This window comes from Triturus cristatus, chromosome 2_2, assembly GCF_964204655.1.
Source record: "Triturus cristatus chromosome 2_2, aTriCri1.1, whole genome shotgun sequence".
Lineage (NCBI taxonomy): Eukaryota > Metazoa > Chordata > Amphibia > Caudata > Salamandridae > Triturus > Triturus cristatus.
In genome coordinates, this window is record NC_140582.1 from 738,383,157 (window position 1) to 738,397,975 (window position 14,819).

Below are 14,819 nucleotides of genomic sequence, written 5' to 3' on the forward strand. Positions count from 1 at the left end.
CGTTTTTTCTTTTCTCTTGACACTCACCTAATTGCACACGATATCCAGAAGCATGCACAGTAGTTATATATAAAGCGAGTGGCTCTAGTTATAGGATGCACTCATTGCATGGACTCACACCTAAACATTCTGCAATATATGTAGTTTTCATAACAACCAATGTAAGTTGGCTTTCTTTTGCTATTTATTTTCACCTACTAACTCCATTTCCCCTCTACCTCATCATTTAGCACATACTACGTTTGGATAACCTGACTCTATATTAGAGGCTGGATTGGACCACCTACAAGCAATTTGATCTGTATGTGTGATATGTGTTTACTATTTGCATTTATTTTTTGCATTGTTGGTCCATTATTGATGCTATATGGCCATCTACTATTGATTTGTCTTAAAATATGTGTATTTGTCACACATGTGTTTTTTGCCTTGCCACCAATACTTGCTTGATGTACCGTAAATGTGAACATTTTCTATGTTGTTGCCATTCAATTTACCTATGTTTGTGTTTTAATCCTTTATTTTATCTCTTATTTTAAGGTCAGACTGATGGGTTAATGCAGGCATCTGTCAATGATAATGGAATAGAGCTCCTCTGTCGACTCACTGACTGTTGATGTAACGTATGGGCGTACCCCTTATGTTTGTTACTCTGATTGCATCTGGTAACAAAAAATTTAAATTGAAATGAGTTCCTTTGTATTTCTACTGAACCTTGAATTTGAATACAGGGAATTTCTTATGTTACTTACTTTTTTTCTTTCTTTCACACCTTTCTCTTCTTTCCCCTATCTTTCTTAGTTTTCACTATTGTATGAATGTTCAGCCTCAGGGGGGCGAAACACATGTTGGCTGTTTTACTTCTGTTCTTCACTCTGGATTACCAGAATAACTTGGATTAATATTACAAATGTCTGGAAAAGGCAACACCTTCACCTGTCCTTACTCTGTTTCATCAGCCTAACTTGGATCAATATTAAAAGACTGACCCATATATATCGCCAGCTCTGTCCTTCGCCCATTTTCAGGTATTCTAAATTAACGGGTTAGAGGTTTCCCATTTTGGACATCTGGTTCTAACAGAACAAACCCATTTATTAGGTCTGATGCTACGGGGCCAATCTCTTTCTCTTGTTGTACTGCAGCATTAAGGATTGTAGGCCTCACTTTCCTGCCCCTACCCAGTGAATTTAGTCCAATTTGCTACAGTCTCGTTATTGAGAGACTTTTGAAGACATCACTTTAAAACAAGATTCCATCTAAAGATTTATAGTGTAGCAAATCATTCCATAAAGAAGGATTATGTCCACATTTGCCTGCCTCTATCAGAGAACTCTAGACTTTTCCCCAAGCTCCTATTTCTAAGGTTATAGGAGACATGTCAAGTCACTGATGCAGTCTTGGCACGTCAAGCTGGCGAGAATTTTCTATCTTGGGTCTACAGCGAGGTGTATTGACAGGAATCATTCATTGTCATTTTTCTCGACTTATTTCCTTCATTTCGCTTGAGTTTCTTAAATTTGCTCGATCACATTTCAGGTTTTGATGTGATGTCAACTTTGTCCAATGATTCTAGGGTGTAAAAATGATTAAATGCATTTACAGCCAGTGTGTGGTGCTCTACCAAAGATCTCTTGATTTATTGAATTCATGATGCCCTTGCAGACATAGCACTATGTTTGGGAACTATAGCCCACTTCAAGGCCTGGGTTTTTCGTTGGTTTTGTTGTTGATGTAATCTTGCATGGCCTCATCAAACCTGTTCCACCAGGCCTCCTCAATCAGACAAGTTGCAAGGAAAGCTGATTTTTTCACCTGGATTTGGGAGCTAGTATCAGGATTCAAACTTTTTAAATTGTTAACAGGTCTTTTTCCATTGACATATTTGCCACCTTCCCTCACGTTCCCCCTGTGAGCTCCAAGTCGAATGCTGAGGTAAATTCTAAGGCCATGTGCAGCTGCCTTTGCTGTGCTTTTGCTACATTTATGCTCAACCCTTTCTGTACCAAGGATGTAACAGTTATGTCTTCTGCCACTGTGGCTGTGTACAGAGGATGTAACCATTACGTCCTCTGCACACATGTAGAAAATCCCTCTGTTGTTTACAGCAGTGGGATTTCATCTTCTTTTTTTTCAGCCTCAGGAGCAGGAGAACCTCTTCCTCTGCCATTTGTATCGGGAGACCGGGGGGGAATGCTTGGTAAAAAGACGTTTGTGGTTACCAGAAGATTGCAGAACTTTCCAACACAGACATATGAGGAAAATGTGTTTTCTTGTAGTCAAAGTTTAAGGTTTGCATGGGTAATATAATGTGATGAGAGCCATGCAAGTCAGCCCACCCTGAATAGCCCTAAATTGGCTAGGTTTCCATGGGTGCTGGCTGAGCTAAGGTCCAAAATCGAAGGGAACAAAAATGGTAGAACGAGTTTTTTCATCATTCTTCCTGGCCCAGGGAGCCTTCACCTCCGACCCGGGCTCCATCCTCTGGCCTGCCCCACTGCCAAGGTCTCAGGACGGGATTAATCTGGCACGGGGAGGCCTCCCCTGATTCACCTGTGTGATAAGGTGTCTGTGGGCCCAGGTCGGAGCTCCTTCAGAGCCCTCCTCCCAGCCCATGCCTGAGGCCCAGCTAGAGCTCCAAGGACCCCGGCCGCAAGGTCTACTGAGCCTGGCCATTTGGTCACATGCCATGCTTTCCGCAGGGGTGGCCAAATGGCCGGGCTGCCCTGGAAGTCCCAATCATGGCTCATTAGCTTTCTTGGGCCCAGCTAGGCCTGCCTGTCTGTGAGCACGGATTACACAGATGCCTGCCTCCGGATTATAGGGACAGGTTAGCCTGGGGTAGCTTGTGGTCTGGTGGTTCTCATCCAGTGACCAGTTGGCCCAGGACCCGGGCCCCAGTGGGCCTTGGGTGGGGAATCCAATCATGATTTCTATCCTCAGGCCTCCTGCATAGCAGAGTGCCCCGGACAGGACCCCGTGAGCCTGGGTCAGCATCCACTATGCAGCTGGTCCAGGGACTCCATCTGGGGACTGCCAGACCCCAGGGTGGGCACTCCCACTCTCAGCTCCATCCTCCGCCCTTCCCCAATGTCAAGGTCCTGGGACAGGGCTCCATCGGACCCGAGGAGGCTTCCTCTGGCTGGCTTGGTTCTGGAGCTCTGAGCAGAGCCCAGCGCTCCCTGGAGTGGGTTCCCGGAATGGCCAAGCCCCTGGGTTGGGCTCCTGTGGTCCAGGAGCTCTGAATGGGCCCAGGTGCCTGCCGGGCCCCAGGGCAGCCTCTCCCACGCTGAGCTCTGTCCATTGGACAGCCTCACCTCTAAGAGCCCAGGCCAGGGGTCCAGTGGGCCTGGGTAGGCTTCCTCTGCTTAGTCCGGTTCAGTAGCTCTGACCGGGGCCCTGCTGAGCCCCAGGGTGGGAGACCCCCATCCTTAGTCTCGTCTTTGGGTCTGCCACATAGCAAAGCACTTGGAATGGGGTACTGCGGGCACGGTGAGGCCTCCCCTGCTAGGTCCAGGTGCAGCTGTGGCCTACCACACTGCCAAGGGCACATGGAGGGTCCATCAGGTCCAGGGAGACCTCCCCCGCTTCACCTGCATGGTGAGGTGCTTGCGGGACCCGGGTCAGAGCACCCTCAGCGGCCCCCTCACAGCCCCATGCTTGAGGCCCAGCTGGGACTTCAAGTACCTGGGCCGCAGAGTCCCTGTCCCCTCCAGGAATAAGCAGAAGCCCTTTCGTTGAAGCACAGTGTGACCAGATGGCCATTCTTTGAGTCCAGCCATCTAGTCACATAGAGCCCCTTGGCCATCTGCTCATGTCGAATGCTTTCTAATGGTGCTACCAGATGGCCTGGCTGCTCTAGATGTCCCGATGAGGGTTCATTTGCTTTCCCAATCACGGCCAGGGCTCCAGGAAGTCGGGCACATTCACGCCTTGGATCCTCTTTGTCACTGGGTGCACATGGATTACAAAAAAGGGAAATGTTTTACCTCTGGATTACTGGGGAGAGGGTTACCTCAGAACCCCTTGACATAGAGTGATTCTGAGCTGGGCGAAGCCTGGGCCCAGGCCCGACCACCGGGACACCCAGGGGCCTGGGTCCACTCCTGTCTCCCAGCCCTGATCCATGGGCCTCTCCTGTGAGCCTGCCTTCCCCGATAGCAGGCAAGGACATGAAGTGGATATCTCAGCTGCCCAGGGAGTCCGGATGAGGGTTCATTAAGCCCAGGCAGGGCTTTAGGAGGTTGAACGCATTTGTGCTGGTGGTTCACATGGAACACATGGAATACAATTAAGGGTGGTAGCATTCTTCTGGGTTATTAGGGACTGGAGCCTGGGTCAATGCCTGCCTCCCAGACCTGACTTATGGGCCTTTCCACTAAGCCTGCCTTCCCTGAGAGCATGCAGGGACTTGAAGCTGTTATCCCACTGCCCTTAAAGTCCTGTTGAAGGCTCATCTGTTTAACGATGTGAGCCCAGCCAGGGATCTAGCAGGTCCGGTGCCTAGATGCCTTGGGTCCCTTCTGTCACTCAGTGTGCACAGATTATGAGACAGGCAGGTAGCTTTCCACCGGATTAATAGGGAAAGGGTACTCAGGACCCCCACATGATCTGTTGGTTCTCAGCCGGTGACCAGATGGATGGGGATCCAGGGGACCAGGGAGGCTTCCCCCCATTTGGCAAGGTTGAGGAGCTTTCACTGGGGCCTCACACGCCCTGGGGTGGGGGACCCCACCCTCCTGGGCTCTGTTCTCCAGCCCACCCAGTGGCTAAGCACCCATGACATGGTAATGCAGGCCTGGGGAGGCCTCCCCAGTGTGTCAAGGCATTAGGAGCTCTGACAGGGCCCTGCCAGGCCCTGGGGTGGCGCTCCCACCCATGGCTCCATCCTCTGGCCTGCCGCACCACCAAGGGCCTGGTACAGTGGTTTGCCAGGCCTGGGGAGGCCTCCTCCACTTCACCTGTGTGTAAGGTTCCTGTGGGTCACGGGTCAGAGGTCAGTCAGGGCCCCCCTCACAGCTCCATGCCTGAGGCCCAGCTGGGGCTCCGAGCCCCCATCCCCTCAAAGGACAAGTGGAAACCCTTCCATTAAGGCACAGCATGGCCAGATGGCCATCCTTCGAGCCCACCCATCTGGTCGCACCAAACCCCTCAGCCATCTGGTCCCAATGAGGGCTCATTCGCTTCTGTGAGCCCAGCCAAGGCTTCGTGGGGTCAGATGCATAGGTTCATTTGTTCCCCCATGTCACTTGGTGTGCATGGATTACAAGTAAGTGGGTAGCCTTCCTCCAGATTGCTAGAGACAGGTACTCCGGACCTGCTCGTGGTCTGGTGGTTCTCAGCTGGCAAACAGATGGCCCAGGACCAAGGCGCTTCCTGTCCTGGGCTATGTCCTCTAGCCCTGCTGCGTGGCAGAGTTCCTGAAACGGGGTCCTGTGGGCCTAAGGAGGCCCCCCTGTGAGTCTGGACCCAGGAGCTCCAATCAGGCCCAGAGGCCCTGCCGGGCCCTGGGGCGGGAGCTCCCCCCAGGGCTCTGCCTCTGCTTGCCACACCACCAAGGGCCTGGGCCGGGGGGGTCAGTCAGGTCTGGGTAGTCTTTCTCTGCTGGGCTGGGTTCAGGAGCTCTGACCGGGTCTATTAAGGGCCCTGTGCTGGGCCTGATCCCCATCCTGGCATCTGTCCACTGGTCTGCCCTGTGGCAAAGTGTCCTGGACGTGGTTCTGAGAACCCAGGAAGGCCTCCCCTGTGCGTCTGGGCCATGGAGCACCAATCAGGCTCATGTGCTCCAGCCCTGGGCTCCAACCTCCTGCCTGCCACACTGCCAACGGCCTGAAAGAGGGGTCCATCAGGCCCGCATAGTCTTCCCCCCTGGACCTGCATGCTAAGGTGCCTGTGGGCCCTGGGTCGGAGGCTCGTTGGAGCCCCCTCGCATTGCTTGAGGCTCAGTGACTGAGGAGCTGCCCTTTTTGTGTGACAGGACAGGCTGGAAGTGAAGGAGCAAGGCCTGCAAGGGGACCCCTACTTCTCTCGGCGGGTGGTGTGAGGGATGGGGACCCACCCGGCTCTTGCCATTCTGGCATCCCTGACCATGGCAGAGGGGGTGGGCTACACATTAGCCCGCCGGCATGGCTTGGGCCATCGCCCAAGCCCGGGGCTCTCGACACCATTGGGGTCCAGCCTGGTGGTGGATGGCTGACATGCAGGTGGGGCGACCTTCCCTTGTTGCCAGGTACCCGGTTTGCCCAGCTGGGTTGAGTGTCTAAAGACTTGTGCAGTCCATCCTGGCCTAATATGCTAAGTCCTCTCTGGGAGGTGGTTGAACCTCCCTGTGACAGGAAGCATCGTGTCTGGGGTCAGTAGCAGCACTAGCATGCTACCCAGTACATTGAATCATACTTCCAACACCAGTAACGGTCTTGAGGTAAAATTGAAAATATGTTTGATACCAAACATAACCAGGTTCAGCACAGCCACTATATAGTTAGCCATCGCATAATGATGGATGGCCACTATATGTATAAGAATGGCTGACTGAACTTACAGAGCCTAGAGAATCAACTCTGGGGTTTGTAGGGGTGTCCTGCTCAGGATTGAAAGGCATGCCTTAGGGGTGACTTATACGTTTTAAGTGTAGTGACCTCAGATAAAAGAAAACTTATATCTGTCATAAGTGGTGCTAGCACCAGCTTACACAGGCGGCAATGACAGGTCTATAGTCACAGTTTGAGTTGTCACTCATGGGTGGCATAATACATGCTGCAGCCCATGGGAGACCTACGGTGTATCTATGCCTTGGGTACCTCGGTACCACAGACTAGGGCTTTATAAGGGTACACCAGTCGCCAATTGTGGAGGGCAAAAGTACTTACCACGTTCAATTTAGGGAGGGAGGAAACACAGTGAATGGGGTCCTGATTAGCAGGATCCCAGTCAGACTACTGGGAGCAGCAAAATGGGGGTAACCATGAAAGCAGATCCTACTTTCCTACAGATAACATGATTGAACTGTAAAAAAAACATAAATCAATGATGAATTACAATGAGATATCAACAGCAGCTATTGACAATTACTAGGCCATCTGGATTTCGATTTATTAATGATGAATTATTCGTCTCCTACAGAGTATAAAATGAATGATGGCTCTAGACTGATTCAATTGTATGTTAACTATGGGCTCTTAATGTTTAGATTTTGTAATTACCCTTTAATCATGACAACATTCAATCATCATGCTCAAGTACACAACAGCTAGTATTTAGCATACTTGTAAACCCTGAGCCTTGCTAGGTTTATGTATTAAGACAATTGGTATTTGAACAAAATATCAGAACGAAAATATTGTGAAACAAAAATATTGTGTCAAGAATATTGGGATATCAAAAATATCAACAGGAATATAGGTAAAAATATAGTTTTGTGTGTTATTTTTAATATTGTTGCAATAAATATCAATGTAGAAAATCTAGTTGTCTGCAATATTATTTGTTAGTGTCAGTTAGTAAATAATGTATTATAATGTGTTTGAAATATATGTTTATTTTGATTTATTTGTCTTTTTAGCAATACAATATTTTAGTTCTGAAATTTTTGACATTTTTATTTTTAACAGCATTTATGTACATAAATATTTGTTTATTTACATTTTTCATTAGCAGAATATAGCATTTTTATGGGTAACATTTTGGAGATTTTTCAAAAATATATATAAAGATATACAAATTAATAATTTTGGATCTTTCAATTTAGTTTGTTATATTAATATTTATAATACATTTTAATTTCATATTAATGTAGACATATATTAACGGAATTGAAAAACATTTGTTATAAAAATTTAACATTTAAAAATACATAATAAATGTTTTAATGCGGTTATATATATTGAAATATTTGTACATGACATTTTAAATTTTGAAATATTTTGTAACAACATGTTTAAAATTGTCAAAATATTGTAAGGGTTTTTTGTTTTAAACATGTAATTTTATTGTACTCCTATTTTTCAATTTAATTGTAAAATGTTATTTTTTGTTTTATAATTGTTGATTAGTATTAGTATTTTATTTGCCATTTCATGGTTTTTACTTTATGAGTAGTAGCAAATTATATATTTTTATATTTTAATATTAAAATAGGTATATATATATTTTTGTAGTTTTGGTTAGTATGATTTTAGATAAGATTTTATTTATGTTATTGTAAAAAAAGTGTTTGTGGTATTTATTGTGTATTTTAAATCGTTAATTTGTATTATCGTGTGTAAACTGTTATATTTTGAGGTGAATAATGTAAATCTCACTCATTTAGGGGCTCATTAGGATGGCCTAACGATCGCCACCGCCATCCTACAGTGAAATACCCCCTCCATATTATGATGACTGTGGGTATTGCGGTGGATGCAAAGTCCATCTGCTACTTTTCCGCCGGTCTGCAATGGCTACGATTGCCGGCCGGGCGGAGCTGGGCCTGTAAAATGCTGGCGTGCCTAGCAGGCACCGCCAGCCATATTATGATGTGGGTTGTTGAAAGGCCATTCAATGGCGGCAATGGCTTTGGGGGCCTGTTGCAGACCCCCTGGGGGTGCACGTGGGGGGTAGCCATGGTGCCCCCCTGCAGTTCTCTTCACAATGTGGAAGGCACCATGTGGTGCCTGCCACGTGGTGCAGGGAAATGCAGTGCATGTCCTTCTACCATTGCAGATGGTGCTGCAGCCAGCAGCACCGTCCGCAATGGTAAAAGGGCAGCATCCTAATTGGGCCGGTGGGACCACTGCATCATTATAATGATCCCCTTAGTGTCCAACACCTTCCACCAATATGGCTTAGATTGGAGTGGGAATAGAAAATATCTCCACTTTCTTGTCCAACATCTTCCTTACATTTTTTGAGATTGGAGTTAGAGTAGTAAATGTCACCCCTTTAGTGTTCAACACCTTCTCCAAATTGGTTTAGATATGAGTTGGAATAATAAATGACTCCCTATAGTTTCCAACACCTTCCACAAATTGGTTTCACTTTGGAGTGGGAATAGCAAATGTCAACCCTTTAGTGTCCTACACCTTCTCCATGTTGGTTTAGATTGGAAGGAGAATAGTAAATGTTATCCTCTAGTGTCCAACACTGTCCTTAAATTGGTTTAGATTAGCATGGGAATAGTAAATGCCACCTCTTCAGTGTCCAACGCCTTGCACAAATTGGTTTAGATTGGAGTGGAAATAGTAAGGTCCTAATTATGAATCTGGCGGTCTGAGGACAGCCAGACTCGTTAAAGCGTGGTGGTGGCAGTCCAGCCACCACTGCATCGTCGGTCCGACTGCTCCATTACGAGTTTGGCAGTCGGAGCGCCCTGGGATCGCTACCAGGGAACCACCATTCCCTAGAGGTGTTGGAGGGGTCAGAAGCTGCAACATTATTGGCTGGACTGCCGCAATCCCACCAAGCATATTCAGAATTTCCTGCCTGCCGGCAGTGACATGGAGGTTCTATGTCAACCCTGGCAAAGAGGAAACCGTTTCCTCCTCCACTTGTGCATGTACATAGGGGCATAACATGTGCCACCCCCTGTGTGCATGCACAACAGTTCCTGCCTGGCATGGACTTTTCAGTCTATGCTGTACAGAAATCTTGTGAGGCGTTCCAATTGAAAGAGGCATCACCCTGGGAACACCACACCTCTCATCAGCCTACAAATAACTTGTAATCTGGTAGGCGGGCAGTGGTGATTTTCGGCAGTGGAGTACTGCCAGCCCTCACACTGCCGAAACTCATAATAGGGACCCAAATGTCACACCCTTTAGTGTCCAAAACCTTCCCCCAATATGGTTAGATTGAAGTGGGAATAGAAAATGTCACCACTTTAGTGTTCAATGCCATCCACAAATTGGTTTATATTGGAGTGGCAATAGTAAATGTCACCTCTTTAGTGTCAAAGACCTTCCCCCAATATGGCTAGATTGGAGTGGGAATAGTAAATGTCACCCCTTTAGGGGCTGACTTCGAGTTTGCCAAAGCGGCAACAGGAACGTTCCTCTGCCACACAGCCAAACCCATGTGAAAACCACTCACCGTATCATGACTTTTTTAGTCATTGGAGGGTGATTCTTTGGTGTTCCCATGATAGTGCCTATAAAATTGTCACCGCAATGTCAACGTCAAACAAAGTTCCAGCATGGTATGGCTGTAAAGTCCATGACGTGCTGGAAACTGGGAGTGCATGCACACAGGTGGGGCACATTTTGTGCCCCACTGCGAGCATTCACAACTAGTGAGGCATAAGGGGGGCATGTAGGGCCTTTTTCTTTCCTCACTGACACTGTTTTCATGGAGGAGAGACCTCCATGAAATCAGTGGCAGTGAGGAAAGACGTAATATGTTTTGCGGGACCGCGGCTGTCCTGCCAAGCATATTACTGCTACTGCCAGGGAACAGCCGTTCTGTTGGTGAGTAAGCGGTCCCAGGGCAGCACGACCGCCAAGGTTGTAATGTGGCGGTCGTAAGACTGCAACCACAGCCCTGTCATGAGTCTGGTGGTCTGAGGACTGCCACACTCATAATAGGGCCCTTATTTTCCAACAATGTTTTAAACTTTTTTTGGAATGTGCTTATTGAAGTTTATATTTTTACTCTGAAATGATATATTTTACATTTATTTGTATGTAGTAGAAATAGTATGTGTTATTTTAGTGGTATTGTTGGTTATTAGAAATATAATGAAACATAAAAAGAGTTAGTTGTATGGTTGCCACCAATAATATTATTAATTACGTTTGTTTGCATAAAACATATGTGACAGATTTTTCTAATTGTATTTATGTTTTCAAAGTTTATGTATTATATATTTTGAAATTTTTAACCATACTTACATGAAGTTAAAAACAAACATTTACATAAAGTTTTCACTACATTTGTTTAATTAATAATTTTACTAATAAAAATGTAAATTATATTTCATTAATATTATGTTGTATATTTTCAACTTTTATTTTCCTTTGTTTAACAGATTTCTTAACTTTTTTATATACTTTTTTAAATATTATTTTAGCATAAAGTTTTTCAGTATCTATTAAATCACTATTTTATACTATTCTTCTATTTATAATACTCAGTTTTTTACATTTAGCAAAATTTCTTTACATTTTTAATGGACTTATTCAACATTTTTACAATACTTCCCATTAATTACTATTTTTAGTTCCATTTAGTGGCCATTTGTTTTATCGCTACTTTCTATTTTGTAATCTATTTGTGTTATTTTTAGTCTATTTTCCTGGACCAGGTTGTGATAAGGTGCTCTTGTTCATCAGAACAGGTAGGTCCTTTTTTTAAGGATTTTTAAAGGGTTTTGAGGGTAGGTGGGGTTAGAAAGGAGGACTAGAAAGTTAGTTATAGTGTTGTTTGTGGGTTTTATGTAAATGTGGATGTATTAGGATTACTGTGTTTCACTAATTTGCCATTTTGGCTTTGCATACACTATTTTAGTTATGTATTACTACGTTATGTTAACGTTTGTTATGTACGTCATATTTTGATGATCAACTGTTATGTATATGTATTTTTGAAAATGTGATGTGTTTTGTGAGTTGGTTTTTTCATTTACTTTACAGGTTTCTCACTGAGCGTGTCCTCTGGTCAGTGGGAGTTTACATTTTTATTAAGGATATCATTTTTGGTTTAAAATAAATGAATGCTTTTTGATGCTGATTTCCTTTTTCTCGGGTTTCCTGGATGGCTTCTTTTTTTCAAACACTTTTTTGGGTTTTTTATGGGCCATAGATACTTTGGATTGTTTTGAGGGATATCTAATGGATTTGTTTTACGTCTGCATTTTTTTAGGTTTTGTGGACAATATTTTTTCCATTTTTGGTGGATTTCTATTTTTTATTACGTGGATACATGGAAAGATCTGCAGGTACAAAACAGTAAGGGGCTGATTAGGATGTTGTTGGGGCCACCACCCACAGGCCATTGGTGGTGGTCCCGCCAACATCCAGCTGGGTCAGTTGGACCGCGCCGGTTGGAGGGATCGACCAACACTTCCGATGGGCTCAAGGAGCCTGTCGGACCATCGGTCAGATCCTAGTCCCTGCAATAGAGATGGTACCATGGTAGGGATTACGATGTCCCTTTCCAACAGACTTTCCATTTCTGCCCGACCTCCATGGAAAGGCTGTCAGAAGTGGTATTTGTGGGGCCCTAGAAGGTCCTCTGTTCCCAATGAGTCTCTGTTATAAGGCCCAGGGGCACCTGTGGTGCCCCTCAACATCCATGTCCCTTGTGCCAGGATGTTTGTAAGCATGCCTTTTACCACTGGGTTTGTGGTGCAGCCCTTTTGGGCTGCAGCACAAGCTTCAATATAAAAAAGGCATGTTTCTCATTGCCTATACAGCAGTCGGATCGTAATTTGGAGGGCAGAGCCGCTGACTACCTGTTAGCCAGTCCCGTTCCTGTAACGGTCCGACCGCCATCATAATCAGCCCCTAAGTTTTATTTATTCATTTTCTTTTGGGTGGGAAATGTGATATTATATTGATATTATATTGTTTGTGTAAACATTATGTCGACGATTGTTATGTGAAATTGTTTGGTTTATTTGTTGTAATTATTTTTTGGGATGATTGAGTTTGTTTTTAACTTTTTTGATTGGTGACAGTTGCATTTTTGAAACATAATTTATATATAATATTTATCATATCAGTCTTCACTAACATTTGCATTTAAATATTTTTGGGACTGATGCAATGTAATAATATATTTATTATTTTAAATAAAAAAAGATTTGGTGGGTTGGTTTAGAATTTTCCATAGTTTTTTTCAGACTTTGGTAGGTTACTATTTACTTTATAATATGCTTCTCACTATAATTTCAAAGCAATCTACTCATTTGTAATTTATGAGGAGTTTGACTTTAAATTGTAACATCTCGTACATTCTTTTGATTTGTTTGCTAAACTTAGGGGCAATTTGACTAACAGTTTGTTTCATTTGTAGTTCTTGGTAGCTTTGCACTTTCTGTAATGCTTCTATACATTTGTGGAGTATAGGCTGAATCCTGCCTAGTGTGGATTGGTAGGCATTGTGACATCCTTCCACTGCATTTTTAGTTTTGACTTCCTATGCCAAAGTGATGTCATAAACATTCCACCATGGTATTTGAAATTTGGCTTGGAGTTTGTGTCCCGAGCGATGCAGTCTACCAAACTAAGGGGCATATTCTCAAACCCCATAGCCACGGGAATGTCACTTTTTTTTACGTTCCCATGGCGATAGGGCCAGCGCCCTATTCTCAAGGCAGCGTTAACCTATTTAACATGGCTTAAGTGGCTAAACGCTGCCATGATAATAGGGCCCCTTTCACGCTAAACTTAGCGTGAAAGGGGGCGTGCAGTGGGTGGAGCGGTGGGGGTACCACCGCAACACCCATTGAATTTGACCCTGCCACCTCTTATCATGGGCGGCGATAATACGTGGCAGCGCCAAACTTAAGACCAGAAAAATCCTGGTCTTAAGGTGGCAAAACGAAGAGAAATGGGTAATTTCTCCTTGTTTTTGCTATTTCCATGTGTGCTGCATTGTGCAGCACACATAAAATAGCAAAATGCAATGGTTTGTTTGCGAGCAGGAAGGTTTGTTTATGTGCAGGAAGGTGTCCCTTCCTGTACATAAACCAACCTTTTTTTAAAAATGACGTTTTCTAACTTACATGTGTGCTGCATGAAGCAGCACACATGTAAGTTACTAAATGGCATTTTAGGCTTGTTTATGTGCAGGAAGGGACACCTTCCTGCACATAAACAAACCTTCCTGCTCGCAGACACCCTTGCATTCTGGTGCAAGGTTGCCTGTGTTGGTGTTAAGTCGTGAGACTTAGCGCTGTCGCAGGGGGAAATGCCAGGTTCCACCACCTTCTTGAGAATAGGGTGCAGCCTGGCATTTCCGAAGTAACGATGAGAGGCGTTAAGCCAAGGAGGCTAACGCCTCTCACCGCCACTTCCTCATGAATATGCCCCTAAGTGTCTTTGAAATAGTCCATTATGGGACTAAGTTTGTCTTAACTTTGTTGGTATGAAGGACTTTCAATCCGTAAACTTTAGTGGTTGGCTACCTTGTGCCATGCTGTGGTGTATGGCTCACAGCGCAGGAGGTGTGTGGGGGCACTACATGTGCCCCCTGGGCCACTTTACAGTGGCCACAATGGAAGGGAACCATGTTTGGGGCCACCGAAACCCATTTCAGACAGACTTTTCATGGCTGTCTTTCCAACATGAAAAGGCAGTTGTAAAGGGTTATTGTAATCTCGCCAGGGGTGCCTGCCTTGACACTGCCTCCATTCAGGATTGCGATTTCGACCGCTGCCCTGTTGGGATCACAGATCCTGTCGGAGGCGACGGTCTTCCACCCAACCGTGTAGTCCAACCACCTGGATTGTAATCCAGCTGTCGGATTGAAGGACTGTCGGTCAGTTGGACCGCCACAGACTGCCTGTGGGTAGTGGTCCTACCAACTCATAATCAGGGCCTTAGTGCAGATTTTTGGAGGTGTCTCCATATACTTTGATTGAATAGATAGTAACAGCCTTGTATGGCCATGTGGGTCTAAACTTTTAGAGTGGTTCGAATCAGGGCTTGCTTAAAGTCTATCATTATTTTTGGGAGGCAGTAGTTATTTAGGATTTATATGGCTGACCAGTTTGCAGTATGTGCTGCTTTGTTTATTTGGCAATAGGGCATATATAAAAGGGATATTTGTGTTTTGATATTCTCCATGTATGGTGTATATCTGAGTGAATGTTTTGGGGCACATTTTGAAGGCCCCATCCATCA